Source organism: Odocoileus virginianus, chromosome 14 (assembly GCF_023699985.2).
Source record: "Odocoileus virginianus isolate 20LAN1187 ecotype Illinois chromosome 14, Ovbor_1.2, whole genome shotgun sequence".
Lineage (NCBI taxonomy): Eukaryota > Metazoa > Chordata > Mammalia > Artiodactyla > Cervidae > Odocoileus > Odocoileus virginianus.
The window spans coordinates 43,977,716-44,003,952 of record NC_069687.1 but is presented as its reverse complement, the minus strand read 5'-3'; the positions used below and the strand labels follow the sequence as shown (position 1 = coordinate 44,003,952).

General features: G+C 42.3%; 1 protein-coding gene across 1 annotated transcript in view; it reads left to right on the top strand.

Annotated features, from left to right (window-relative positions):
* Positions 1-26,237, top strand: part of ARL15 (ARF like GTPase 15) — a 447,708-nt gene that overhangs the window by 893 nt on the left and 420,578 nt on the right. The gene's annotated exons all lie outside the window — the stretch shown is intronic.

The window sequence follows — 26,237 nt, the reverse complement described above, 5'->3', positions numbered from 1 at the left end:
AACATTGCTTTTAAAAATGCACTTGACTTGTGTGTGTGTGTGTGTATGTGTGTGTGTGTGTGTGTGTGTGTATAATTATGCAAAACACCGCATATTGTTCGAGAAATTATTTCCCCAGAGCTGCATGTTTGTGTTCACGGGGACCCTCATTAATGTTGGCTGTATTCAATCCTAAACAATTGCCAGGTTTACCTTTTTATCTAGAACCTCTTTGCAATGCAGAGTTGAAGTAAACGGTAAAGACATTGACCGTCCTGTCATCTCGTTGAACACATGCTGTTGGTTTCTGCCTGCAGATTGGCCTGGCAGAGATTTGCCAGTGCCTTCTAGGAATTACACTAATGCTGTACTGAGAAAGACTGTGAATGCGTTCATAGTCAAGAAACTCTGGACAAGGACTGGTTTTGTAATGCTCTCTTGTGTTTGGGGTTATTTCCCCTAAATCTTCCTGGTTTGATGGGCTTGTGGGGAGGGGTGATGACTGCAGTTGATATACGACCTTGTGCATTGAGGGGAGTCAAAAACTGAATTCAAATTCTGTTTTCTTCTTTTGTTAATGTCGGTAACTTCCTCTGTCTTTGTGATAAAGGGACATTAGGTGCCCACAGTGTAGCCAGTTAAGGAGGTTATCTGATTGGGGGTTCTTTAAAATGCAAAGTGCTATGTAGGGTAAGAGAGTTGTCAGACGTTTCTTAAAGACTATTTTCTGAATTAAGTAATCGGTTATTTTGTAGCTTGTCTCATGCAGTACTATGGTTTTGTCTTGCAGTTTGCCCGAATTAAAGCCAAAGTTTGCTGAGGAAAGGGCTGCCTTACCTATACTAATGAAAGCTGATTTTGGATGCTTAGTTAAGTTGTTCCTAAAAAGGAGCTTGCTATTTTATTTGCTGAGTGAGTTTTAAAGTTGCAAATTGCATTGTAAACCTCTCTTTGAGGTGCCAAACCCACTACAGCAGTTAGTGGGGGAAAACAATTGGAAGACTCTGGTTGATTACTCAGGTTCATTTCCTGATGGGGAATGCTTGTGGTGCTCTAGATTACCTTAAAAACAGGTTCTTTCTTCCTCAATTTCCTAAGTTATGTGTCAAAGTCAATGGGCCCCAAATTTGACATGGCTTTTTTGTTTTACCTGCCGTGCCCTGATATACCCTATGCATTCCTGTTTTAAAAAAATCATTATTTTGTCACCTTGGCTATGCTTTTTAAAAAATTCACAAGTGTAGCGAAACAGTCCCATAAAAATCACTTGGCTAATCATTGGTGGTGAGGAAAAAAACTCTTAAAGGAAATAAGTCAGTTCTGATGAGTGTGTCAAGTATTGGCTGTGAGAAGACTTAAGGAAATCCTTAAACCTTAAAGGAAAGAGCCTCTGCAGGTGGTCTTCTCTGTTTACATTTTACTTAGTTCTCAGAGAAAATGATGTTCCACACATCATTCCTCTTGCCTTTCAGATGGACTCATTTGCTTTTCCATAATTTTTATGTGGTATTTATTAAAAACCAGTTTCTGAAAAATGAAAATCAATTTCGTTGACTGGCATCTTACTTTAAAAATCAGTTCCCAAGTTCTTTTACTTACCTTCCAGAGAAAATGCACTCCTTTCATTTCTAGTTTGACCCTTCAGATTTTGCTGAGCTTGTGAACTAGAGTAAGTACCCTGTCCATGCACTTGACAGGAATAGCGTGTATGCCATCTTTTCTTCTCTTTTCTTTTTAATCGGTGTTTGACTTTCTTCTTCTTGCTGCTGGAAGAAGAGGGAGCTGTGTGTGTATGCATTGTCCATTGTTCTTTGGGCTGGATGGCATCACTTAACCTTTTTTAATTGCAGGAGAGTGGAAGGAAGAGAAATGAGAGAAAGAGGTGCTTTTAATAAGACTGTGAATATTAAACAGAGGATGAAACTCTCTGATCTTAAAGGCTACTGTCGATTCCTTTACTTGAAGGAAATGCTATGAATTAGAGGTGACAGATAAGGTGAAGCCCAGGGATGGTGCCTTTCTATTTAGGATAAAGTTTTGATTGATTTCAGTTTAGGAAGCTACAATAATGGTAATTTATGTATCCTCAGTAATTACATGTATCACCTTGTACTCTATCTTTATTTGTTGAATTGAATGAATATGAGAGAGAAGGGACAGCTTTTCTCTCCAGCTTCTAAAGTAAGACAAGATAACATCTGTTTGGATTAGGTGTTTTACTCTGGGGAATGCAGAATGTATCTTTTACTCTTAACTTTAAGATTATCAAGGTATTTGTTTTGCCTGGGTGGCCATTTAAAAATGAAAATCTCGGTTTTCCAGTATTTAAATATAAAAATCTCAGTATTGATAGGCCATATACCTTTTTCCCATTTTAGAAATGTGTTTTAAATGCCATGCTCACACCTGTCAGGTCTGTAGGGGAAGATTCTGTTGCTGTTCCAGTGAGCAGTACCAGCATCTTCCTGTTTCTCTTCTGACAGGTAGAACTAGTAAGACAGTGTGTGGAACTTTCTGAATAAGAAGATAGTTAAGCTATAATGGAAAACGTGTTTACCAGGTTTTCCTGGAAGGTTGGACAAAATCAACTTCTAGATTCCCCTCGGTTTAATATTCTTTGTGTCCTGACTCACGTTGATTGGCCTGAATTGTACCGCTTCCTCCCTTCTGCCATCACAATAATATCACAAATTATATCACAAATATAAAATTTGGTATGCTTTGTGTAATGCCAGTGATGATTACATGGGATGATGGAGGGAGAGTGATTTATAAACAGCATGTTGCTTTTCAGATGTAAAATGTTAATATACTGTGCTTATGTTGCTCATACTATTCTTATGCCTCCTATAGAATGACTGATGCCTCCTATAGAATGACTGTGACTGCCCAGTTTTAAAGATTGGGCTATCTTTTAAATTAGTCTCAGTATCTGGAGAGATGTAATGTCATCAGCAAGCAGGAAGTTACAAGACTTCCTTGAGGATTGTTAACTACCTATAAAAAATAAAATATGTTCCCTAATCCATCTAACAAATACTTATGGGCCCCCTGGTTTGTGCATGACCCTGAAAGTCGGGGAGGATGAGCCCCCACTGGGATCACCTTGGCTGTGGGACTTGGGTCGGGCGGGTGGCCCTGCAGGAACCTGTGGCAGTGGACAGATAGGTAGGCAAGTGGGGGAGGAGGCCGCCTGTGATGTGCCTCTTGGCTCTCTGGTAGGTTTCCTGTGTGTTTCTTTGTTTCATTGTGAACTGAAATGCAAAGCTGGGCCTGAAAATGTGACATCTAAAAGTGCTGCTTTGGCTGCTAATTGTCAGATAATGATCATTTTACCTGTATGTTGGGTTTGGGATCTCATAAGGCCAGGGTTCTAGGTTTCTTTTTCTGTATAGGTTGGTGAGCCTGGCCTAGTTTCTTGGTCACAGGCTATACCTGTCATATAAAAATTTGTGTGTCGATAGGGAAGATCAGGTGAAAGAAGATAGATCAGCACAAACCCATCACCATTTGCAGAATACAAACCAAGTAATCAACCAACCAAGAACAGAAGCTCTTGATGTATTGATGCACAGAACTCTGAGGTTCTACTAAGTTGGAAATGAGCCTATTCTAAAAGAGTGAAGGCACAGTTCCGACTTTTATCTGATGTTCCGTGGTCTTAGAAGTGTGCTGTTTTTTAACTGTGAATGACTATGGATATTATAACATGTATTCTATGTATAAAGTGATAATATAGGTCATATATTTTTAATCTTAACCACAGCTGGATTAGTTAGTCACGTAGGTGTTCTTTTATTAATAAATCATATGATAAAAAGGGAACACAATAACTGGTTCTTTTAGCAAAAAAGTTTCAAAAATATCCAGACCGTGAGGCAGAAACGGCGATATAAGGCAGTAGCTCTGGTTCTTAACTGTCTGTGGTTCAGGCTTGTGGCATGAATCCCAAGAGAGCACACATGGGGACATGATTCATGTCCTCTGAGAGCTTGCATTCTGAAGGATGCCTAAGCTGTGTGCTTGTAGGCATGCTGAGGGTGGGGGGAGTTAAGCATAGGTATAATGAGGATAAAATAGTTACCGTTTATTGAGCACATACTGTGGTGCCGGATAATGTAAATGCTTTCCACATGAGTGCATTAAACCAAGGCTGAGAGAGGTTTTGTAATTTCCCCAAGTTCACACAGCTAACAAGTAATAGAGCTGGGACTGTGGTACCAGAACCTTCCCTCTTCACTGCCTTCCTTCCAGCTTGGTGTTAAAGCTGTTGGAATGCAGTTGAAGGTTTTACAGTGTATTTCATGTAATTACCATGTTACTTCTCCAGTCAAGAAACCAGGGGCCAGGAGCAGGCTGGTCGATGTTCCCTTTGCTCAAAGACTTGTTTCTGCTAAATGACTGTTAAAAAGAAGGCTAGATAGAAAGAGAACAGTTTCATGTCCCGAGCCTTCCACCCCGTGATGTCCTGACTTTGGGCAACTAGGTGACCTTCACCAACTAATGTTTTATCAAATAACCACACGTGGGTTTCCAGGCAGCCTTGATACTCCGCCCTGTAGTGTCACTTCAAGGACACCTTCAGAGTCACAAGCCCCAGTCGTCTTTTTGAAGAGGTTCCCGAGATTCAGGATCTCTTTGGCAGTTTATTTGAAATCTGCTGTTCTCCTTAAGCAAGTGCTGCCTGTAAAGTGGGGCTTTGCCTAGCAGACACTACACCCAAGTGGCCTTTTGCTTATGAATTTCTGTTGGGCAGAGTCTCCTGATGCTAAAGGGTTTGCTTTCGAGGAAGAAAAGATTTTCAGAGAAAGTTTGGTAACTGCATTTTGGTTAACAAATGCTGATACTTGGCACAAATTGAGTTAAAAACGGGCTTTTATTTTGGAGCCTGTGGCCTCCTTACTTACGCTGTGGCTCTTCCCCTGGCATCTCCCCAAATGCTTCTGGTGTTTGGTTGAATCTAAGAAACCCAGTTCTTGTTGACCCTCGTTTCTGAGTATCAGCAAAGTGAACAGATTTGCTTCTGGCAGGGCTGGCTTCATGGGCATGTGGCTCAGAAGGGCCCCCATGGTTGGCCAAATGCTCTGTGGTTGCCATCTTAAAACTCTTAATTTGGGGCGCTTTGCAGTTGTTTTCATTATCTGAATCTGTAACTTGTATCACTGCAGGGTCTCTGACTATCTTGATTATCCTTTTATCACTAGAATTGAGTCTGATGCAGGGTGAATATGGAACTGTATATCACATACTATGCAGAGTGTTTTTACCTGCATTACCCAATTTAATCCTTCCAGCAGTCCTGTTGACCAGATACTGCTGACTGACAGACATACTGACTTAGAATAGGAGGGAGCTTAAGGCTCTGTGAGGTGGAGTAATGGCTGGGATCATGTAACTGAGTGTCAGGGTTAGGGTACCAGCCAGCTTGGGGATTCCAAGCCCATGCATGTAAGCATTATTCAGTACTGCTGTAACTGGTAATAATTATTAGTTAAGAGGATGAGTGAGAGGGGCCATGATTCAGACACAGGACTGGAAATTGGGAGGTTACTTGATTGCTGCCGTCACCTGTGAGAAGCCCTCCTGGGAACTCAGTGACAGCTCTGCTGCAGTTGAGGAGGTACACTTGTCTGTACCTTAAGGTGAGAGACTTCGCTCACCTTTTGCACCCTCCCGCCCCACTCTGGTGCATAAACATGGATGCTCTGCACTTTGGTTCATAGCCAGATGCACATGATTTTGCAGGAGCATCTCATTTATCAGGCTCCTTTGTACCCAGATTTCCTGGGAATGGTTCTGACTTCTGGATTGCTTCTCTCCAGGTCAAGGACTTCGACCCTAGCAATTGTGGCCATGTCTCCCCCAGAGGGATTCCTGAGATTTCTTTTCTCACCGAGAGAGAGCAGCTTCTCCAGGCTCTCTGGGGGAGCAGTTGACAGTCTGGAGCCATCCTAGGACCATTGGTTGAGGTGCAGAAGACCTGCACTTGTTCCTTGATCACTCTGTACATGGAGTCAGGAGCTAAAGCAAAATAGAATTCTTTCACAGTTTTATCTTTGGTAAAATGCAAATGTTAAGAAAAGTACAGAAAATGAGAACACACTTCTGTGTACCTACCTCCCTGATTAAAGCTGTTAGTATTTTGCCGTTTTAACTTCAAAATGCTGGATGCTTTTTAAAAAAAGAAACTTGAAGGGGAAAGCCTTCTGCTCTCCCATGCTTTCTTCGTCCTTCTCCATGGTGACAACTACCCCAAAGCAAGTGGGCACTGTTCTTAGGTGTGGGTTTTTTTTTCTGCATTTTTATTATATTTGCATATATGTGTAAATAATATGGTACTCCTTGTGGTTAATAATTTTAATAAAATTGTGACATATCACCCTTATTGTCTTGAAACTTGTTTTATTTCTGTAATGTTTTTAAGATTAAAAAATATTTCTGTTTGTATTAATAGATATTTATTTTATATTTCTAGTTTAGATACTACCATTTCTGGCTTTATATGTAGAGATCTTATTTGGATTTTATGGGAAGCTCAAAGAAAAGGTGTTGGTTTTGAGGCTTGATTGTGTAGTGTGTTTACTTGTTTTTAGTACCACACAATGGGTCATATGAACTGTTTAATGAAGTTTTATTATGTGCATTTCAGTGAATCATAATTTTATTAACTTATCACCTTACCACTGATTATTCTAAATTTCAATTTTTTTAGTATTGGTATTTGTTATAAATAATGCTGCAATGGACACTCCTTATAAGCTCTTGGATATTTTGTGATAGTGTATTGTAAGCAGCAGTAGTCCTATGGTTTCAAAAAGAGATTTTGATGCCAAGTTAAGTTTGGAAACTAGGTCAAACAAAATTAAACAAGTTTCTTTGTTGTATAATCATTAATATGTAAATATTCACAGTGCATCTCAAAAAAGGAGATTATTACTGGCAGTGTTTCTAATCCTTTGGAATATTTTTATGATCAAGTTCTAGTAGATCTTATGTAGAATCAAAAGGTACCTACATTTTAAAGCTTTGACTTATTGATTAAATAAGTTAATAAACCATGCATGGATATAATCAGCTGCTGTTTGTTAAATCAAAGTTACATAATAGTCAAGATGGTGATAATGATGATGATTGATTGAGAATTTACTCTGTCCTAGATTCTGCTCAGTTACTAAGTCATGTCCAACTTTTTGTGACTCCATGGATTCTAGCCCACCAGGCTCCTCTGTCCTTCAGAGTTCCCAGGCAAGAATACTGAAGTGGGTTGCCATTTTTATCCAGGGGATCTTCCTGACCCAGGGATTGAACCCATGTCTCCTGCATTGGCAAGTGGGTTCCTGCATTGGCAAGTGGGCACCACCAGGGAAGCCCCCTAGATCCTGCGGGATCTAACCCAGGTCTCCCGCATTGCAGATGACCAAGAATATTGGAGTGGGCAGCCTATCCCTTCTGTAGCAGATCTTCCTGACCCAGGAGTCGAACTGGGGTCTCCTGCATTGCAGGCATATTCTTTACCAGCTGAGCTACCAGGGAATCCCCGAGATCCTGCAGAGAGTGCTTAATATGCATTTGCCGTTTGTTTGGTCCTTTCATTGACCCCGTGAGGTGCTGGAATTTGTGTTTTTGTTTTATGGTTGAGGAAACTGAGGGTCAGGAGTAACCGCAGCTGTCTCAGTTGTTATGAGGGTTGGCAACACATCTGTAATCTTACTGTATGTGTTTTCATTATTGTGATAGAGAAGGAAAAGTTTGAAACCCTGTATTTGATTTCCCACATAGTCCACCATTACCTGCATGATATAAGGTGTTTCCAAATGTCATTCCATAGCAGAAAGGAAAAGTCAAGAATGTTACGAAGTCATCATGCATTTAATTTATAGACTTAAAAATATGAGGTTATATCTTTCCAGCTTTTTGTGGATGTTAGAATATGCTGTCTATTCTCATGATAATGAACAACAGTGTCTTTGTCTATCTCATTGTTATTACCTGTCAGAATAAAAGGATGATAATTCTTAAACATCCTCAAGTTTGTATGTATGTTTTAACATTTAGAATGTACTTACTTCTAAAACCCAAATGCTGAGAACCTGGTCTAAGACAGATTAATTCAAACCACAATTTTTCATTTGAAAAAAAATTCAGATAGCATCCTAACCTCTGTGATGACTATTGATTATGTTTTTTTTTAGTGCTAAAGTGCTTTTTTAAAAAAAATTGCTTTATAATTTCTATATGGATTGGTGTGAGTCCATATAATGGCATCAACAGAAGTGGGGAGCAAGTGTAGATAAGAGTGAGTCTTTCTTCTCCTCTATGTCCTTGACTTTGATTCCGCAATCCCTCCTTCCCTGCCACCCCCCTTCCCCACCCCGCTTCAGTGACACTGTGGGGATTTTTTTACTCTCCAAAAATGGCAGTGTACAATTTTTGTGAAATAATGTAACCAAACATTATGTAGGAACACATTCTTGTACATTTTAAGAGCTGGGCACAAAAGATTTGTTTTTGATCTTGGGTAAACCATGTGTTTTTTTTTTTTTTTTTTTGGTCTGTTCTGCAAATTACTTATTTTGGAACTTCTAGTCCCCCAAAGAATGTTAAAGTCAGTTTTTACTATCACTTAAATTTTATTTCCTTTTTCTTGCTCTGATTCAGGTGTTTTTTAAAGGTAGTAATTATGACTAGTAAATGAGAATCTTATTTACACAAAAACTTTCACAAAGGGCTTTTTTGAGGGTTGAATGAGAATGTATATACTGGACTTCTTGAATATAAGCTGTTACATAAAACAAATGTTCACTTATGTTTTTCTAATCATATTTTTTAGTCACCAAATTGTTTTCTTTTTAATTGAAGTGTAATTTACATACAGCAACATGTACAGTCTTAAAGGTACAGCTAGATGAGTTTATGGGTTTTCGTGGTTGCTCAGTAGTAAAGAATCTGCCTACCAATGCAAGAGATGCAGGTTCCATCCCTGGGTCAGGAAGATCCCCAGAGAAGGAAATGGCAACCCACTTGAGTATTCTTGCCTGGGAAATCCCGGGGACAGAGGAACCTGGCAGGCTACAGCCCTTGTGGTTGCAAAGAGTCAGACTGACTTAGTGAATAAACAACAGTAACGAAGATGAGTTTATATGTACCTGTGTCTTGTAACCACCCCCAGGTGGATATGTAATACCCCAGAAGGCTGTCTAGGGTATTCCTGCCTAGGTGTTCGTTCCTACGCAGTATTGACATAGATGAGTTTGACCTGATTTTGAACTTCATATAAATGGAATCACAGCTAGATGTTCTTTTGTGTGTAATTTTTTTTACTCAGCATGCCTGCGTAATCCATCCATGTTGCATAAAACAGTTCTTTTCTGATTGCAAATTAATATTGTATGAATATACTACTACTAAACTGTTCATTCTATTGTGATGGGCATTTAGGTTGTTTTCATTTGGGGTATTTGGAATAAAGTTGCTACAAACCTTTTTGTTATGGTTTTGGGGGAAGTAACGCATTTTTGTTGGGTAAAGCAGAATTTCATGTTCACGGGGCATACATATGTTTAGGTTTGCTAAATACTGCCAAACATTTTCCAAAGTAGTTTTACCACTTAGACTTGTACCTGTAGTGTAAAAGGTCCAGTTATTTTGTATCCTCACCAATAGTCTTTACTTTGTCAGTCATTAATTTACTTATTTTGATGAGTGTGTCCCCAGAGAAATTTAAAGTTGCCAAGAGCTACTTCCATATGTTCAGGCATGAAAACAATATAAGAGGATCATAAGACAGATTTTTTTAATTTGAAGAAATTAGTTGGCCATATTCTTTGGTTTTGTGATTTCACTTGAAGATCCTGTCTTGCCGAAGAGGAGCTGTGGAGGTCAGTTGACCTGGTAGTATTCCTGGCTTTACAAGCAACTCAGTGTAAGGTTTGGGCAAACCAGTCAATGTCACTGTCTTCAATTTCTTCATCTATAAAAAGGTGAGATTAATTAGATATCTTAAGTGTTTCTTTTATTTCAAAGTTTTCCTTAATCATCTTGTATCCTTCTTGGAATAGCTATCTTTTTTTCCATTCTTTCTAATTCTTTAAGTGAGTGATCATAAATTTGCCTTTACATAATTATCATTTATTCAAGCATTTCTAATTTTTCATAAGCCTTTTGTATTCTGGTGCTGTCCTGGGCACTAGGGATATACAAGTGAATAAGACATTGGCTTGCCCTCAGAGAACTCATACTCTTGTAGAGATGAAAACTAAGCAATTGTGTTTTGGAGTGGCATATTCTACTCAGAGGGAAATACAGGTTACTAATAGAGTATATGAAAGGGAGTCTTAACCCGGACTTGAGGGCCAAAGATAGCTTTTCAGAGGAGTCATTTTTAATTTACAACATTGAAGTTGAAGAGTGTTGGCCCAGCGACAGGCAGGGTCAGGGCCAGGCAGAAGGAACAGCATGTGCAGGGACTTGGGGGTGAGTAACCCCGTCGCTTTAAGAACTCCCAGGGCTCAGTGTGGCTGGAGCAGAGTCAGGAACCGTTGGGTACACTTTGCTGCAGAGTCCGCCTAGGGTCACATCGTGGGAACCTTTAAAGTTTGCCTAGAGTGACATGGTCAGGTCAGGCTGCAGTGTGGACAGGCACTGGAAAGGGCAGCGGATGGGAGGAAGAAGCCCAGTTTGGAAGAGGCTGTCCTGCTTCACGAGTGAGATGATGGTATTCACAGCCAGATAGAGGCAGGAAGGATGCAGAAAAGTAGATGGATTTAGGTAACATCTGTGAATTGCCAGGATTTTGTAATTGACTGTAGAAGATGAGAACAAAGGAGATTTTAGGGATAATTTTCAGGTTTTTGATTTGAGCATTGTTCTGATTATCTATTACTGAGTAACAAACCACCTTGAAACAGTGGCTTAATAACAGTCATTTTTTTAAACTCATGAATCTGGAGGTGAATTGGGTTCGACTAGGCTGTTCTTGCTCAGGATTCCTTATTAAGTTACCATCAGATGGTGGCTGGGTGCATCTCAAGGCTTCTTAGAACACTGGTCTGGCAACATGCAAATCTGGGGGATTGGAAAATGTGGACTCCTGGGGCATTTCTCTTCATGTATCTTTCTACATGAGGCCTCAGGGGGCTGCACTGCTTACATCCAGATTGAAGGCTCACAGAGTACATGCATCAGGAGAAACTGGTGGAAGCTACTGGTCTTTCTAACCTGGCCTCAGCAGTCATGCAGCATCACTTATATGGCACTCATTCATCAAGGCAGTCACAGGGGCAGGAGACAGGCACCACCTCTGGGTGGCAGGAAGTCAAAGGATTTATGGGCATGTTTTAGAACCACCGTGGACATCACGGAGGCAAAACGGGTCATGTACTGCCGTAGGTGACACTTGAAGGAGTAGCACATGGGGAGGCAAGTGAAGACTTTGAGTTCAGAGTTTGTACTGCTTGTGGGAAGTCCAAATTGAGATTCAGTGTGAGAATCTGAATTATGTGGGAGCTTAGAGGTGAGCTTTGGATGAGTTAAAAGCAGTATGTAACATTATCGTTACTTGCTGTGTGCGTTTGTGTGTATGTGCTCAGTCATGTCCAGCTCTTTGCAACCCCATGAATTGTGTACCCCAACAGACTCCTCTGTCTGTGGGATTTTCCAGGCAAAAATACTGGAGTGGGTTGCCATTTCATACTCCAGGGGATCTTCCTGACCCAGGGATCAAACCTGCATCTCTTGCGTCTCCTGTATAGGCAGGCAGATTTTTTACCACTAGCACCAACTGGAAAGCCATATATATGTGTGTGTAACTATATTATTAAATTATCATTGTGAGACACAGTGCTAAGTATTTTTCATGCATGATTTATTGCTTTTCTCTTTTAGAGGTTAGAAACATACTTAGAGAAATTACGTCATGCCTGCAATGTGATGGAGCCAGAATATGAACCCAGGTCTTACTAATGTAAGACCTTAACTGTTTAGATGGTAACTGAAGCCATGGCCACATCTGAGCTCACCCAGGGAGGGTTGTGCTCAGTATGAAAGGGTGAACCCAAGGAAGTCTAGTGTCTCTCTCAGGGCCGGGACATATTAGGCACATGGTTTTTGTGGGATCAACAAAAGGAAAGGAACCTTGAGAGAGAAAGAGAGCTGCAAGGTTGGGAGAAAACCTGCAGAATGTTGTGTCCCACAGGCTGAGAAGGGAGACTTTCCAGGAGAGGGAAGTAGCCAATTGTGTTTCCCGTGGCCCAGAGATCATGGAAGATGATGGCTGCACGGGTACCTTGGTTAGAGGCTCTCAGAGGCCCAGTGGGCAGTGAGGAATTGACACTGCTGCAGTCAAGACTGTCCGGAAATTTCACCATCGATTAGAAGAAGACTCGGGCTGGACCTGGAAGGTGGCTAGGGACATTTAGGGACTGCTTTCCTTTCTAAAGGGGGCTGAACTTGAGATGGTTAAATGTCAATGAAGTGGAACGTGAGGTCGTCTTGCTGAGTGTGACTGAAATATGGTTGCCTAGGGGTTGGAGCTGAAGTAGCTGCAATGAAAGACCAGGGCAATGATGACCAGGACACAGATGCGTTGGTTGTGGTGCACTATTGAAGTCATCGGAGACCATGACCCAACAATGACAAAAATCTGATGTCTATGGTACTTTTGTTTTTTTCTCTTCCAGACTTTGGAAAGGAAGGTTTCAAGAAGGTGGACAGTTAGATTGATAAAAGTTGGGCTTTTTCCAGGGTGAATTACTGGTTGGATAATGGAATAGAGGAAGTTTAGGACATGGGCAAGAGGTTGGTGGAAGTGATAGACCACCGTGAGCTCTGAGCTAGTGGAAAGGAAGGAAGGGTGAGTAGAGGATGTGAGGATGGGTGGTGCTGATGGGACTGAACAATAGGTGTTATTTGGAATAACTGTTCAGAAAACTGAGAGAGAAAACTCATTGCGGGAGACAATAGGGTATATGAATTTAAGATTGCAGACATAGAATAGTTTTTGGAGAGAAGGCTCCAATGTGTGACTGTGGTTGGCCTTGGGAAAGATGGGGAGCTTAGGAAGTAGAAGAGGAAACGTACCCAAGGTGCTGGGTAGCGCCCCCTTTGGTTGACAAAGTTGACTGGACTTGGGCTGGAGCAAAAGCCTGAGGCAGATTCAGAAATCCTCCGTGAAAGACGGGAAGGTTGGCCAATGTCCTTGACAAGCAAAGGCGGACAGCACTAGATGTTAGAGCTCATTGCCCTGAGTCTTGAAAGGAGTAGGGGAGAAGGAGGGCTCTGGAGATCCTCCAGGGTGACCTCCAGGGACTGAGTTAGGCCATAGGGGGCACTTAGGAAGCCTTTGCGGGTGTAGAGGGGTTTTTCTTTCATTGTTGTATACGGCAGGTTCTTAGCTGAATTGCCTGCCTGGCTCCACCGCTCTAGATTTGGCAAGTTGCTTAACTTCTTATTGTCTCATTTTCCTCCTCTGCAAAGTGGGATAGTAAGAGTGACTACCTCTTGGGTTGGTTGTAAGGATTAACTAAAATAGCACAAGTACTCTAGAACAGTGCCTGACACCTCTTTCTCTGTCACCGCCCCCCCGCCCCCCGGCCTTACTGTTGTCCTAGCAACAACATGGAAAACCGCTTCACAGTGTTATATATTGGCAGGCACTTTCTAAGGGCCCTGTGAGATAGGTGTCACCTCTATTTTTCAGATGTTGAAACTGAGACATGGAAAGGTTAAGCAACTTGTTGAAGGAAATACAGCTAGGAAGTGGCAGAGTTAAGCTTTGAACCCAGGAAGCCCTCCCTTTTAACCAATACTGCATAATTAATGCATATTAATTACCCCACCATCCCGCCTTCTACCACCAGCCCCTCAACCACCCCTGGTACCAGCACCACCGTGTCAAGAGGCCTCTGTGCAGAGGCGAGAGGGACTGGGCTTGTGAGAGGTTGAATTGCTGGAGAGGAGGCACAGAGCCCCCAGAGTGTGGGGTAAGAATAACTGTAACATGGAGGATGGTGGAAGCAGGTGGATGTTGTCCCAGAATCACTTGATGTAGCAGCTCCCTGGTCAGGCAGGTGGGAGAAAGTGGGCCCAAGTTGGTTGTGCTGCAAGGAGGGAGTCTTTGTTCGGATAAATAGACCCAAAGCTCAGTTACTTGATTCCTGAGACCCTCAGTCTACTCTGCTGCTAAGAGCAGTAGTGCTTCCACAGGAGTCTTGGTCCCTGGTGAGAGAGGGGACAGGGCTGTCTTAAGGGAGCGTGTCAGCATCTGACTCTTTCCCATGGGCTGTGTCTCCTAGGAGGCAGCGTGTGGTTTAGTCCTTCAAACCTTCCCGTATCAGACTCCCAAGGCAGAGCATTGGGGGTCGAGTGTGCCGAGTCCAGAAGCTGAGGATGGCCCAGATCTTCCCAGTAGACCAAAAGCTGGTCGGTCTCAGGCAGCTTCTTGGTTTTGTGAAGGCAACTTGCTTAGGGCTGGTTTGTCAGAGCAGCTTCTGTCCAGACAATCACGTGGTAATCTGGGTGAATTGTTAATAATGCTGTGAAGACTGCGCGAGTCTGGCTTCTGTCTAAAGTGACCACAGAGTGGAGTGTTGCAGAAATAACTTCTGGTTGGAAAGTTCATCTTTTCCTGCTCACTCTACTCAAAGCCTTCTCTCTTGCAGTCTTCCACTGACAAGCCTGAATTGAGGCTCCCTACAGGGCTGCTCCAGTAAGCTCACTGGACACTAACTACACAGAGGTGCCCGACCAAGGGGGCAGGCATGCCTGCAATCCAGTCCCCAGCCAGCTTGCCAAGGTCCCCACTGCACACTGGCAGAGAGGTGCTGATGCGCTAGCTACAGCCTTGCCTTGGTTCTCTGTTACTGGACAGAACACAGTGTCACAGGGCAGGGCTGGGCTGTGGGCTTCTTTGTCTCCCCAGAGCCCGACATAGGTACACAAGACAGTACTAAGTCAGTGGTTGGGCTGAGAGGCTGCACAGAGTAATATTTAAGGGCACTGACCTTGGAGTCAGACGCCCTGCATTTGCATTCTGACTCTGTCACTTACCTAGTCTGTGCCTCAGTTTCCTCATATACGAAATGGGCATAATATTACCTACCACTCAGAGTTGAGTTAAAATACATTAATATGAAAGCATTCAGCAGAGAGCCTAGTACCATGAGCATGATAAAAGTATTTGCTGTTACTGGATTGGAACTTTCTACATAAAACAAGAACTTAAGATTCTATTGTTACCAAAAAGACCCCATTCTGACTCTATTCCTTTTTCTAATACCAGCTTTTCAAAAATCTTTCTGCCCCTCCCTAATTAACATAGTGCAGAGTAACTAGATTAAAAATATTGCAGCTGCTGATTCTTTGTGTTGGGGGTGGTTCTGTGCACTGGAGCATGTTTAGCTGCATCCCTGGCCTCTATGCCCTTGTTGCTGGCAACACCCAACCTCTCCCCCACTCCAGCCGTGACATCAGAATGTCTCCAGATATTGTCAGTGTTCCCACGGGGCAAAAAACCAATGTAAGAACCTCCAAACCAGACTATCTAGTTTCTCATAACTCAGTATCAGATTTCCAGAAGGAGAGAATCTGGTTGGCTCGGCTTGGCTCCGGGTCCAATTCGATCCAATTAACTCTAGCCAGGGCTTCGGATCACTTGGCAGAATCTGGCTGCCAGGAGGAGAGGGCACATCCTACTCCCAGATAAGAGGGATGGACAGATATTCTAGGAAGGTCTTTCCACTTCCATAACTCCAGTGAGCTGTTCTGGTCTGACTCTTTGTACTGTATTTGTAGGAGATTGACGGGGGAAAAAATATTGCAGCTGCTTATTGATGGGTTAAGTGGCAGCTGTTTCTCATTTGTAGGGGTGAAAGGTCCTGGCATGGCAGAGGGTAGCCCACGTTCTGCCACAGGCTGGTTCTGCTGTTACGTAAGTGTGGCCAAGTGAGTCAGCTCACTTTAAGGGGGCAAGTTTTCTGAGGTCTTACTGTAGACTGCACTGTTGCTTGGAACTCTCAGCTTCTCTTTTGTTGCAAACAGGTTGAGAGTCAAATTTCTGCTTTTGAGAACTTTTCTTCCCTTAAACGAGTGTTTCTTGAGAGGCAGCATGTTATAGATAGCTGAGCACTGGGCTGATTTATTGGATAATGTTGTCATTTTTAATGTTTCCTGAATGTGTTTTTTTTTTTTTTTTCCACATTACTGTGCTGGATGTAGAAAACCTCTTGTGATGTTTGAAGTTCTCTTCCTCTCTGTTTTATTTTACATAGAAATATTGTACATCCCTGGTGTTCACCAGTAATATTTCTTAGTGTAACATGATTTTCCCTATGATTTATTGGGTTTAAGATATGTGTTCTAAAGACTGGGTCACCGAGACAGGATTATTCGATCATTCCTGGGCTTCCTTTGGGTTTCCTGACTTTTTCAGGGCCCTTGTGAGCTGATCCTGGGCTGTGGGCAGGATTACTTCATGAGCCTGAAGAGGAGCTGTCTTTTTTTCTCTGTCATTTTTGTGGACTCAGGCTGCAGTTTTTATATTATTGTGTGAGTGATTTTAAAACAACAGCAGCAATAGCAAATGAATATTCTTTTAAAGGTGAATGTGCGTGCAGATATAAAGAACAAATTAGCGGTTACCAGTGGGAAGAGGGAAGGGGGGAGGGGAGTAAGGGGAGTAAGAGTTACAAACTATTGTGTATAAGCTACAAGCGTGTATTGTACAACTTGGTAAATTTAGCCATTATTTTATAATAATGTAAATGGAGTATAATCTCTGAAATTTGTGAATCATCTTATTGTATATGTGTTAACTTACATAATATTGTATATCAGCTATACTTCAATTTAGAAAGTCTCTGTGTAGATTAAATCAAAATAAAGAAATTTCAATTAAAAAAAGGGTGGGTAGCATTTTCTTGGATTTTCAAAATTAGCAAGGACTTTTCTTTACTAAACAACATTTCAGTCGCTATTGATTTGCTCAAAATGAAACATAGTGACTTTAGGTCCTCAATTTTAATTCAGATGTGCAGCCCTGTGTTCAAATACCTAGTTACAATAGAATAGGGACCTGCTAGGTTTTAAAATAATTCCTTGAAGGATATTTGTCCAGATTAGTTTTGGAAAAAGTAAAGCCCTATTTCTACCCTCCCCAACCCCTTCCCCATCTTCTCTTTCCTCTTCCTGTCTAACTTTCCTCATGCCACAAATGCTTATTCTTTTAACTCAATTTTATTAATCTCCTTGATTATTACAATTAACACAATAAAAAATTGGTCATAATTTGCTATGTTACAGTTTTTAGCAAATAGAAAACTGGCAGACAAGATAGATCAAGACCTCTTCCTATGTCAGCCATCCAGTGCATGCGATGAAGTAGTAACTGTGCATCAAATCCTGAATTAACCCAGACTTTTGGTCACTCAAAAATAAAGCACTAACAGAAGTAAAACTCACAGTGAACATCTCTGACTCACAGACAAGTATCTTTCTGGCCAGATATGCCTTCTAGAACCCAGTGGCCCAAATCAGTCAGGACTTGCTCAGATTTTTTAGTTTTTTGGAGGAGATCCTAAATATTTATTGTTTTATGATTTCAAGTAATTATTCAGTCAGAAAAAGTGCCAAAGTTTAATTTGCTCATAAAGTTTTCCCCCAAAGTATTCCATTTTTTGTTAAACATCAGGGAAGCTTTTCTGTGTAATTGAAACCTTAAGAGACTCTAAGAACTGTAACACGGAGAATACAATTTCTTCATGGAAACTTGTGGGGAAGGAACCCTTGTTTAGGAAAGTGAGCCAGGAGAAGGATGGAGGGAACTGATGAGGGGCCTAAGGTGTAGGGGGGCAAGAGAACCTGCTTCCTGCACAAAGGTGGCAGCAGGAGAATGTCCAGGACACCATGTCCTGAAGGCCTCTGCCACCAAGCATGTTAGCAAACGTGGACTCTTTCCACTTGCTCTTGCAGTTCCCACCTCAGTAAATGTGGCAGCAGTGGAGGCAGTGTTGTCCAGGAGAGGAGGCGGTTCTACCGTGTGTGTGTTAGATTTCCACAGAGGGGCCAGGAGATTCAACAGCCTTCTAGTGAGGAGATTTTTTTTTTTTTACATATCTGGTAACAAGAAGTACATTTTATTACTGCCATTTGTCTCCATGGAGTTTTTGAGTGCATTTAAAATAAGAAATTCTGCTTCAAGTTACAGCTTTGCAATATTGAGAGGAACTTAAAAAGTGCTTTCAAATTTTTTTCTAACTCTACCTGGAAGGAGGAAGAGAAACTATCCCAGGCCAGGGATTCATGATGGCTCATGGCGAGTGATCCAAGATAGGAGGGCTGTGGCACCTTTGAGCTCCCAGCTGGGGGCCTCCAACAAGTCACTCTTGTGGGGGACACAGCAGCTTGCTCCTCAGGCACGCTCCCAGTGCCCTGCCCTGCCAGTGAAGTCACCTGGTGGGCCAGCTGCAGAAAGTGCTAGAGGTCTTTTGCACCAATCTCTGCTGGGCCCCTCCTTTCTCTACACCCAACTTCTCTGCCTTCCTCGGACCCAACAGTGAGAAGCTATGGGAACCCAGGCCTCTCCCATCTAGTGGGATGAGAGGCCCAAAGACGGAACCCACATTCATGGGCTGGGGAAGGGTGACATCACCTTTGACCTCAAACCCATTACTGTTGGGGGATTTGTAAGGCATAGAGAGATGTTTTGGTCTACAGAGGCAAACCCCAAATCAGTGGAGGGTCAGCCACAATTACAGAGTTCCTGATTCCTGACCTGGTATGCAGCATCATACTTTAACCTGCAATTTCAATTTGATTAGACTGTTATTAGGCAGCTTACAAATTTGCTAGGGGAAAAGAACTCTAAGAGAAAATCTTGAAGAGGATGAAGGAGCAGAAAAGTTACAGAGATATACATTTATTTATATAATGCCAAAAGAGGCATCATCGAAAAGCATGTTGAAGATAATTCCATTGACAACAAACTTACAAACAGAATCATAGTTTTTCCTGTATTTTGGATAATCTTCAGATTTCTCATGATACGACTGGTGATGCTGCTGAGCCCTGGTGAACAGGACACAGAAAGGGAATAGAGCCAAAGCCCAGCCTTGGATGGACCAGCTGGCGAGGGGGTAGCAGCACTGTTGGCAAGTCCAGAGTTGACTGCAGTGATGTATTCAAACAAGCCCCGCCTCAGTGTTTTATATCCAGTCTCCTGGTTTTCAGAAGTTCCTTAGAACAAGATCTGAATGGATGTTTTATCTGTTTGCCTGTCAACCAGAAGCCTCTGGGCTTCCCTGGAGGATCAGATGATAAAGAATGTACCTGCATGCAATGTAGGAGACCTGGGTTTGATCCCTGGGTTGGGAAGATCCCCTGGAGGAGGGCATGGCAACCCACTCCAGTATTCTTGCCTGGAGAATCCCCATGGACAGAGGAGCCTGGTGGGCTACCGTTCGTGGGATTGCAAAGAGTCGGACACAGCTGAGTAACTGAGCACATCAACCAGAAGACAAAACTTAGAAATCAGGGGACAGTGAACCAGTCATCCACCTACTGGTTCAGGTATGTATTCTGCAAGTAGCCGTTACAGATGCAGAACACAAATGCCAATAGAAAGGCATAAAAAGGCGCGGACTTTCCTCCTTGGTTAAGAAACAGGAAAGTCAAGGCCCATTACACATAGTGGACGAGAAAAATGGCGAGGAGGATGCAATTGGGTCAGCGGTTGAGACACTTGACAGTGCCTGTGAGGAGCAACGGGCCAGTGAGGGCAGCTCCTGCACAGCCTAGGCAGCTCCAGCTGGCAGCTGAGAGGTGGAAAAGATATGTAACAGATATCTTGTCACTTCTCCCCCTTGTGCCTTTGGCAGAAACCACTGTTGATCACAGAACCCTTTCCCTCTGAGCAGGGATGAAGGCTCGGAATCCTCCATGCAATGTATTTTCCATTGTCTGGGCCTGGTGTATATATAGTGAAACCTATTTGCCATTCTTGATACAGGTAACAGGTGACAAATGTGCGCAGGAGAAGGAAGTACTTGGGCTGAGCTTAGAAAGGTGATATTTAGACAGATACAGAGAAAGGGCAGATTGTGTGGGGCTCTCCATATGGAGAGCAATGTGGACTAAGCAACTGGATAGAGTTCTGCTGGTCCCAGGACCAGGGGGTGCTGGCCTGGCCAGAAGGGAGGATTCTGTTGGGTGTGGTAGAGAGAACGGGACAGATAGTAGGGTGGGGCTAGATTAAGGAAGAAGTGGCCACAGGACTGGAAAAGGTCAGTTTTCAGTCCAGTTCCAAAGAAAGGCAATGCCAAAGAATGTTCAAACTACCACACAATTGCACTCATCTCACACGCTAGCAAAGTAACAGCCTCTAACAGTATGTGAACTGTGAACTTCCAGATGTTCAAGCTGGATTTAGAAAAGACAGAGGAACCAGAGATTAAATTGCCAACATCTGTTGGATCATCAAAAAAGCAAGAAAGTTCCAGAAAAACATCTGCTTCATTGACTACACTAAAGCCTTTACCTGTGTGGATCACAGCAAACTGTGGAAAATTGTTAAAGAGAAGAGATCACCTGACCTGCCTTCTGAGAAATCTGTATGCAGGTCAAGAGGCAACAGTTAGAACAGTTAGAACATGGAACAACAGACTGGTTCCAAGTCGGGAAAGGAGTACCTCAACGTTGTGTATTGTCACCCTGCATGTTTAACTTACATGCAGAGTACATTATGAGAAATGCTGGGCTGGATGAAGCACAAGCTGGAATCAAGATTGCTGGGAGAAAAATCAATAACTTCAGATATGCAGATGACACCACCCTTATGGCAGAAAGCAAAGAAGAACTAAAGAGCCTCTTGATGAAAGTGAAAGAGGAGAGTGAAAAAGTTGGCTTAAAACTAAACATTCAGAAAACTAAGATCATGGCATCCAGTCCCATCACTTCATGGCAAATAGATGGGGAAACAATGGAAACAGTGACAGACTTTATTTTTGGGGGCTCCAAAGTCGTTGCAGATGGTGACTGCTGCCATGAAATTAAAAGACACTTGCTCCTTGGAAGAAAAGTTAGGACCAACCTAGACAGCATATTAAAAAGCAGAGACATTACTTTGTCAACAAAGGTCTGTCTAGTCAAAGCTGTGGTTTTTTCCAGTAGTCGTGTATGGATGTGAGAGTTGGACCGCAGAGAAAGCTGAGTGCCGAAGAGTGGATGCTTTTGAACTGTGGTGTTGGGGAAGACTTTGGAGAGTCTCTTGGACTTCTAGGAGATCCAGCCAGTCCATCCTAAAGGAAATCAGTCCTGAATATTCATTGGAAGGACAGAGGATGAAACTGAAGCACCAATACTTTGGCCGCCTGATGCGAAGAGCTGACTCATTGGAAGAGACCTTTATGCTGGGAAAGATTGCAGGCAGGAAGGGAAGGGGACGGCAGGATGAGATGGTTGGATGGCATCACCAACTCTATGGACATGAATTAGAGTAAACTCTAGGAGTTGGTGATGGACAGGAAAGCCTGGTGTGCTGCAGTCCCTGGGGTTGCAAACAGTCAGACACAACTGAGCAACTGAATTGAACTGAGATTAAGGAGACCTTTGGATTCCAGGGATTTAGACTTTTTCTCGAGAACCATGGAAGCCCCTGAAGGTTTAAGCAGAATAATGACAGGAGAAAAACATGTTTTAGGAATCCGATCTGATTTTTAATGAGCCAGATAGGATTGCATAATGGACTCCAGCAGAGATTCCTGGGTCTCCTGCATTGCAGGCGAATTCTGTACTAACTGAGCTAGGAGGGAAGCCCATTCAGAGACCATTCAAGGCTATTCTGCAGCCAACAGCCAAAAGGCAGAGTGTGGCAGCATGTAGCGCCCAGAAGGTGAGCCAACCATCTTCAGCAGCATGTAGCACAGAAGCCCAGGTAGGCAGTGAATCCATCCAGCAGGAACCCTTTGGCCAGCTCCAGGGAGGAGGCAGGCCCTGATGAGCCACATACAGGGCAGCAGTGGGGAGAGGAGACACAGTTATCTGAGGTTGGTGCTGCAGCCCAAATCCTGGGCTAGATCTTCCCTGCATAGTTCAGTTCAATTGCTCAGAGTCGGCAATTGACTCTGTGACTCCATGGCCTGCAACATGCCAGGCCTCCCTGTCCATCACCAACTCCCAGAGCTTACTCAAACTCATGTCCGTAGAGTCAGTGATGCCATCCAACCATCTCATCCTCTGTAGTCCCCTTCTCCTCCTGTCTTCAATCTTTCCCAGCATCAGCATCTTTTCCAATGAGTCAGTTCTTCACATCAGGTAGCCAAAGTATTGGAGTTTCAGTTTCAGTCTCAGTCCTTCCAATGAATATTAAGGACTGATTTCCTTTAGGATGGACTGGTTGGATCTCCTTGCAGTCCAAGGGACTCTAAAGAGTCTTCTCCAACACCACAATTCAAAGGCATCAATTCTTCGGTGTTCAGCTTTCTTTATAGTCCAACTCCATACATGATTACTGGAAAAACCATAGCATAGGCAGCCCAGAAGCCGTTCCACAAATACTTACTGAGAAATGCTTAATTTGGTAGGTACTTGGGCATTATATATACTACAGCAATAAATCTTTCAGTGATTGCACTATAGCCTGTAACATTGAATGTAACACAGTTCTTTGCTTATGAGAAGACACGGGATGATGGATGGGTTAGATCACAGTGGACAAACTTTCTGTAAAGGGCTAGCTAGGATATATTTTAGATTCTGCAGGCCATAAGGTCTCTGGCTCAGCTACTCACCTCTGCCATTGTTGCACAAAAGCAGCCATAGATAACACATAGATGGACGTGATTGTGTTACAAGAGAGGTGTATTAGTGAAAATGGGCAGTGGGCTAGATTTGACCCATGGATTGCAGTTTGCCAGCCTCTGGACTTGTAAAGTAGGATTTGTCTCTTTGAAGAGAGACAGTATTTCATTTTATTTTTCATTGAAATGAGAGTTTTGATTTTTGTACCTGTGGGATACCTCTAAAGAGGGAGATATAGGGTAGTATCCTGTATTGAATCTCCAGGCAGACTACAATGAGAGGGTCAAAATTATAGGAAGGCAGGTATTGGTTCAGGGTAAGGAGAAACTTTCTTAAAAGATTTATTTATCTGCCTTAAATCGGAAGTGTCAAGGTAGAAGTTGTTCCCCACCTGTCAGGAACATTATGTTATAAAAAATGAAGTAGAGGCAGAGTTCCTTTTAACTCTGCCTACTTATCAGTTGGACCTAGTATATCAAGCAATCTCTCCTCACTTTACCATGAGTTATTTGAAATTATTGTGATGTGTAGAGGTGAATTTCAAATGTCTTTTCATTTAATTGTGGGAATTCTTTTTTTCCCAACCAGTTTTATGCAGAACTCAGATATACAGGACAGATGTGATATTTTATACTTGAGTTTTACAAATTTATGTTCTGATATTTACTTACATGTTTAATATATGTATTATATATTATCAGTGAGGACAATGATGTTGTTTTGATAGAACTGAATTTAGATTCAGATCAATTTTGTTTTGATCCATTTAGATGGATGAGAACTGAAGGTTCATCTTCTAGTTCATTCAGTTATGCATTTTGTTTTTTTGTGTGATGTTAAGGAAAAGCAAGATTCTAATAGAATTATAGTTGTAATTGTTACAGATTTTAAAATTTTGTTGTTGTTCAGTCGCTCAGTCATGTCTAACTGTTTGCAACCCCATGTACTGCAGCATGCCAGGCTTCCCTATCCTTCTCTATCTCCCGGAGCTTGCTCAAACTCATGTCTGTTGATTGAGTCAGTGGTGTCATCCAACCATCCCATCCTTTGTCATCCCTTTCTCCTACCTTCAATCTTTCCCAGCATCAGGGTCTTTTCTAATGAGTCAGCTCTTCGTTTCAGGTGGCCAAAGTACTGGAGCTCAATTCTAAATTATTCTTCAACCAGAAGGCAGAATATAGGTTTTATTTTAACCCCCTCTCCCAACCCTCACCGCCCGGGCCAAAAAGATCACTCTGGCAGCACTAGTTAATGTGTGGGATGTTTTCCAGTGTGTTAAAATTTCATGTATAGTACATTTGAGTTTGTGTTTTTTCATTTCAGGATCTGACAAAAATTAATTAAAAAAAAATTTCTCGAATATTCAGCTGCCTCTTTGGAATCCTCCCTGGGGAGCAGACTTGAAAACCACAGGTTTAGAATCAGATGTGGGTGGAAATCTGAGTTCAGCTACTTACTTGCCACATACTAGTAGTCCTCAGTTTTCCATCTGATAGACAGATCTAGAAATACCTGCCTTGTTCTAGTTGTGAGGAATGAATGAGATAAGGATGTAAAACACCCAGCATCCTAATAAATGTCTTTTTTTCCCCTTTCTGTGACTTAAAACACAATCATAGCCGTTCTTCTAAATCACATTATATTTGGCTGCATTTCATTTCAAGAGGTATGGTTTCATTTGCTTTTACTAGAAAGTATTCACCATCCTGAAGGAACACTTGACTGACTAGGATCACTGCCTGCAGAAATGCCGATTATTCTCTCAAAAGGAGTGGGTTTGGGTGGGCTCCTCACCCTGTTTGTGATTCTAGCTTCTGGCCTGAGAGTGAAGAGAAGTTTGGATCAATCTGCCCTCCCAGGTGGAGGGTAGGAAATTAAGAGGCTTGCTTGTTCATACAGTCAGAGAAATAAGGGCTCTGAGTGTGCAGACTTGCCTTATTAGACTTTTATGCTAACTGCCCCAGCTCTGTCTATTCTCTTTATTTTTAAATCTATTTTTATTTTTTAAGAAGTGAAACTTTATTCACAGATGACATGCTCCTTAGTAGAAAATACTAAGGAATTCATAACAACTATCAGAACTAGTAAACACTTTTAACAGGGCTGCAAAATACAAGATCAATATTTTTAAATTCACTTGTATCTCTATATACTAAGGCAGACAATCCAAAAATTAAGAAAATAATTCCATTAACAACATCACCAAAAAAGAAAACACTTGAGAATAAACTTGTCTGGTGAAAGCTACAAAGTATTGCTGAGAGAAGATAAAGAATGTCTAAATAAATTGAGTCAGTTCATGTTTATGGAGTTGCGGACTTAACATTGGTGAGACAGCCTGCTGTCTAAACTGACTGTAAGTTCAGCATGTCTGCTCTCTTTAGAAACTGCAGTAAAAGATGCATCAGAAGGGCCCTTGTGCACACCTTTGGAGAAGCAAGGATGTGAACAAGGAAAGGAGGGAGGACTTGTGCCACTTAACAGCCAGACTCTAGAGATAAGGAGAAAATCTACAAGACGTAGGAAGAGTAGTGTCCCTTGAAAAAGAAAAGCGGAGTAGACTGGTCCTTAGGGACCAAAGGTAGTGGGACCCCAGCAAGCCCAAGCTGGGCACAGGTGGCCTTGAGATTTCACTAAGACCCTAAGAGGTTCCCTGACCATCTCAAACGGGGTCGTTTGTCTTCAGCAAGTGAAAATGGTATGGCAGTTCATGTGAGTATCAGGTTTTATGGGTGTCAGAGGCTGAGTAGCTTGAAGAAATTGATCCTGAGGCCAGGACCCAGAGGGGAGCTGGACAGGATTCTGTGGGCCTGGGAGGTTGTGGTAGCAAAGTTGAGTTCCATTTAAAATTACTCTAACTAACCAGTGGTTGAGCAGGAGGTGAAAGGACCTGATTTCTGTTTTGAAATCTTGCTCTGGCTGCTGCAAGGAGCCTGGAGTGTACAGGGCAGGAGGAGGACCTGTTGGTGAAACTTGTCCATGTCCCCGCAGTAGATGTGGGCGGCTTGGGCTGGATCAGTGAGTTTGAGACAGTGCTTTGTCTTTGCCAAGCCCTTGAAGCTTGCTTACATAATCCAGTAAGGTTAGTGGTATTGGTGGTAGTCTTTCTTTTCTTGCCTGAGGATCAGCTGTTGCAGTTCAGGGTGGCTTAGTAAGTTCTATAAAGTTACGCCCTGAATGATTTGAACCCAGGTTGGTCTAAACTCAGAGTTCTCACTTCCCTTTCTAGTCAGAAAAACCAGAGGGCAAGTCTAGATTGTCTAATTCGTAAACCAATAGAAGGTTTTTTGATCCTTTAAACAGTTTGGCAGTATAATTTTTATAAGTTATATGGAGCTATTGACCTAGTGAAAGGGCTTGACCATTTTTAAACATTTTGAGGATTTTATATATAAATTTGACAATATATGGCATCATGCTCAAGGTAGAAGCTTAAAATGTTCAAAGACAGAATTGAAATGATAATTTCT